The following is a 5,000-nucleotide window of genomic DNA, read 5'->3' on the forward strand; positions in this document are numbered from 1 at the left end:
GTGGGTTGGGTTGGAAGCAACAGGACTGGACTGGGTTGGGGTTAGGGGCGTGAAGAAGGAGAATAAGTCGATGATGATGACGACAATGATTAAGAAGGATAAGATGACATACAAGAAGGAGCTGATCACGAATGTTATGAGGCGGTGATGGTGGTGATAATGACCCCGGCCATGATTGTACTGATGATGATGATGATGATGATGATGCTGATGATGATAATGATGATGATGATGATGCTGCTGATGATGATGGTGATGATGATGATGGTGATGATGATGGTGGTGATGATCATGATGATGTTGATGATGATCATGGTGATGATGATGATGCTGATGATGATAAACAAAATGTAGATAAATGAACAGATAAAAAAAAAAAAAGACAAAAAGACAGAGAAAGCCTGGCAAGTGGTGCCGGAAAGCCCTTCATTCCTGACGATAGAACACAATGCCAGGTATTGTTGCCGGCAGTGGAGAATCTTTCCACCGACCAAGGACAAGTTTTGTATTCTGCTTAACCCCCTCCCAACCCCACACCCCACACTCCTCCCCAACGCCCCGCCCCCCTCCCCACCACACACACACACACACACAAAATCAATTAGATGGATAAAATAAAAGGGGGGGGGAGATGTATTGGCGTGCTCGAGTTACTTACATTTCATTCTTTTTTTCCCAACTGGAGACGAAGAAAACTGATTTCTTCTGGTCAGCTTCACGCTACGTTCAGAAAGATGTCTCGGAAAGTTCTTCTTCTTCTTCTTCTTCTTCTTCTTCTTCTTCTTCTTCTTCTTTCCTTTCCTTCTCTGTTCCCTTTTTTTCTCAAGCGAAGAAGATGAAGAAGTTTGGGTTTTGTTTTCACGTTTGGCGAAAACCTCTTTCATCGTGCCGGCAGTCGAGGTTTTGGCAGAATGTAAGAGTGCATACCTGCGCGTGCGCGCGCGGGCGTGCGGGTACGTATGGGCGTCTGTGCGTTGAAGAGATCAGAGATGGAGTGTTCTTTCACAGACCAAAAAAAATATATATATATGCAAAGGCGTTTTATGTATATCACACAGAATGGCCCAGTGTCCAGACATTTATGAGGATGACTCATCCTCTTATTCTTCCGCTTCTTACTCCTTACACGAAAACAGATAAGCATGACACAAGCACGCAAACAAACAGATAAATAAATAAATAGATAAACGCTGTCTTATCTCCCTTCCACTTCCGCCATGGCTGAAAGTTTAGTTTCTCTCTCTCTCTCACACACACACGCAGAGAGAGAGAGAGAGAGAGAGAGAGAGAATTCGACAGTCGAAGAATGAAAACAAATACACACACAGCGACAAACACAGATACACAGACACAGACACACACACAGACACACACAGACACACACACACACACACACACACACACACACACACACACACACACACACCGCCCTCTTTCTTGGGTATTGATCGCATTTAAAAGACGGACGGTGGGTCCCAAGGGTTGCGGTTTTAAGACGGACGTTCGGCCATGTTTATTGATCCGCTTTCTGAGCCTCTGGTTTGGCCTTGACGGCTTGACAGCCTGTGTGTATGTGGGCTGGCAACAGGCAACAGGCTGACTGTGTCTGCCGCTTCTTTTGTCCTGTCATTATCATAGCATTTGCATGGAAAGTGCCATGGCTGAGTTGTATATCCGACCTTACTGAGCAGCTATGAGTTAGCTCGGCGTGGGCAGTGTCCAAAGTCATCAGCATCAGTCGCCAGCAACTCGAAGTCTGTAGAATCATCGCGGACCTGGGCAAATTCTCAATGCTCAAAACTAAGCAAACTTAGCTCTGCAAAGATTGTGGTGTTGCCCTGCCTGTCCGTGAGTGAGACAGAAAGAGAGAAAAAGAGAGGGAGAGAGAGGGATAGGCAGACAGAAACAGAGACAGAAGGAGCAAGTGCTCCTTAGTGATAGTTCATGAACTGGTCGATCTTTCCTCTGTGTGTGTGTGTGTGTGTGTGTGTGTGTGTGTGGTGGGTAGTGGCATAGTATTGGTTGTTCTTTTTTCTCTTTTCTTTATCCCCTGTCTTTCTGTCCTGTATTTCTTTTCTTTATCTACTTTCTTTCTCACCTGATTTTTTTTTTTTTAATTTTTTACTGCAACTTGATCGGTGCATTTTTCTGTCACTTTATCTGGGAGGTCTGCCGCGCTGCCATCTCTGTCTGTCTGTATGACTGACTTTACGTCTCTCTCTCTCTCTCTATATATATATATATATATATATATATATCGCTTTGTCTCAGTCACCGTCTGTGCCTGTCGATTTATCTGTGTATATGTATCTGTCATAATGATCTGTTTATCTGTCTGTTGATATACATGATTATACTGTTATTTTCTTTCCCTTTCTTCCTTCGTTCTGTCTTCTTTCGCTCGCTCCGTTCGTTCTTCTCCTGCACCTCTCTCTCTCTCTCTCTCTCTCTCTGTCTCTCGCGTTCACCCTATAATCCCCCCCACACACACACCCCACCCTACCCCCCGCTTCCTAGCCATCTCATCATCGCAGAACTTGACAACTGCTCAGTTAAAAAGAAGGACCGCGCTGGGTCTTGTCCATAATTATTATCACTTTTCACGATCTGTCAGACGGACCGGCACACCAAAAACTGAGAACACTACCAGGCTCTGTTGAACTCAACAGTTGCCACATTGTTTGTTATGATTTAATACCGCCCCCCCCCCCCCCCACCCCCTTCCCTGCTTACAGCTCTACCCCTCCCCCCCTCCCCGCACCCTGCCCCTCCCCCCTCCACCCCTCCACCCCTTCTTTACAGCCCCTTTTCCCCCTCTACCTCCACTTCACTCCTCATCCTCGGTGTCTTCTTCTTCTTCTGCTTTGTTTTATTCATTCTTTCATCCTTTCTTCTTCTTTCTTTCTATTTCTTATGTCTTCTCCTTTTTTTCTTTTTTTTTTTCCTTCGTGCAGTAGATGTTTGCTTTGGACAACCAACGTTGGAAGCAGTTTGAGCGGAGGACGGATGCAGAGGGAAAGAGAGATGGAGCGAGGGGAGGTTTGGGGGGGGGGGGGGGTGATGAGAAGACGTGATGCGTTGTGTGTGTTGTTGGTCCTTGATCGTCTGTGGAGCCCCGTGTTGTTTGATGGAAGTGCTTTAACATCAGGGTGGGAGGGAAACATGTTGGAGTTGGAGAGAGGAGGTGGTCTATTTCGGTTGTTTTTTTTTTCTGGGGTGTAGGGGGAGAGAGGGTGAGAGTGTGTATATATGTGTTTGTGTGTTCGTGTGTTCGTGTGTGCGTGTGTGTGTGTGCGCGCGCGCGCGCGTGTGTGTGTGTGTGTTTATGTGTGTGTCTGTGCGAGTGTGTTTATGTGTGTGTGTTCATTCGTGTACGTGCATGCGTGTGTACATGTGGGTGTGGTTTTGTGTGTGTGTTGGGGTGGGGACGGAGGGGGAATGAGTGTGTGTGTGTGTGTGTGTGCTGTGTGTGTGTGTGTATGTGCGCGCGCGTGTGTGTGTGTGTGTGGGTGTGCCATGGGCACAGAAGGTGAGGGGATATCTTCTCTCTTCAAAACGAAAAGACTATGTGATGAGAGCGGTCAGGCGTGGAGTCTGCATGAAACCCTCTCCATCCTTTCAGTTGCCTCCCTTTCCCCCCTGTTTCCTTCACCGTGAAGTCACCGGTCTCTGTGTGGCTACTGACACGTACAGTCTGGAGTTATCTTCCTTTGATCTTCCTTCCTTCCTTCCTTCCTTCCTTCCTTCGTTCACACCGTTCCATCATGTTGTGTGTTTGGATATTCTCCCATTTGTTTGACCTGCACATGGTTTTAAGATCTTGTTTGTGTCCTTGTTGTTGGTACTATTCAGATCTTCCTTTCGACGTTTCCCTTTTTTTTTTCTTGAAGATTATATAAACGTTTATATATATATATATATAGAGAGAGAGAGAGAGAGAGAGAAAGAGAGAGAGAGAGCATTGGTTTTTCGTGGGTTTTTTCTTTTTTCATACCTTTCTCTGTATTGTTTTTTCTGTTGGTTTTTTTTTGTTTGTTTGTTTTTTTGGGGGGAGGGTGTTTGTTTGGTTTTTGTTGTTGTTGTTTTTATACTTTATCCCCTTCGTGGGCTACGGTAGCATAAAGAAAAAAAGACAATGCCACGAATGCTTGTGTTCAAGCCTCGTTCAGAAAGGGTTTTTTGTTTTGTCTTGTCTTGTCTTGTCTTGTCTTGTCTTGTCCTGTTTTTACTCAGCTCCTGACATCGTTCTCATCGCACTGTCCGTCACTTCGCTGTGTTACCCTTCATCGTCATTCATTTCACTGTTGTCGTTGTTATCCCGGTCATTTAGATCATGATGGCTGTGATGATGGTCCTTGTTATTAGTTTTGTTGCCGTCATAGCTCATCACGATCATAGATCGTTATCATTGTTGTTGTCGCTAGCTTCACTTTTTTTTTTCTTTTTTTTTTTTTTTATTGGGATGATGATGGTCGTTAGCGTCCTCGTTGTTGTTATCGTTGACCTCACATTCTGTTGGGATGATAATGATCGTTAACGTCATCATTGTAGTGGTCGCTACAGTTAATTACGATGTTAATCATTAAAAGTAACCAACAGCGTGACAGGTTGTTATCATGATGACTGCTAACGTCATCATTGTTGTGGTCTTCGTTGTCGTCACAGTTTATGACGTTGTTGACTATCGTTCATGTCGTCATCATCATCATCAGCAGCAGCAGCATCGTCATCATCATTGTCGAGGTCTGTATCGTCTTCGTCAACATCGTCGTCGTCGTGGTCATCATCATCATCATCATCATTATACACAATACAAAATGCTCAATGCTTCATTACCCACAGAAAGAAGTTAATCTGTGGTGTTAAGAACACATAAAAAAAAATGCACAAAGAATCCCAGTCCTTCACTGTATCACATCACCGACATAAAACGCTGTACTGCCGACATCTGACAACACTGACCACCCTCTCCCCCCCCCCCCCATGTCCACAGGTCCTTC

At 45.1% G+C, this 5,000-nt stretch overlaps 1 protein-coding gene across 1 annotated transcript in view; it reads left to right on the forward strand.

Moving 5' to 3' along the window:
- LOC143283542 (uncharacterized) overlaps positions 1-5,000 on the forward strand; it is a 396,964-nt gene that overhangs the window by 390,841 nt on the left and 1,123 nt on the right. The window lies entirely within an intron of this gene.

This window comes from Babylonia areolata, chromosome 6 (genome assembly GCF_041734735.1).
Source record: "Babylonia areolata isolate BAREFJ2019XMU chromosome 6, ASM4173473v1, whole genome shotgun sequence".
Lineage (NCBI taxonomy): Eukaryota > Metazoa > Mollusca > Gastropoda > Neogastropoda > Buccinidae > Babylonia > Babylonia areolata.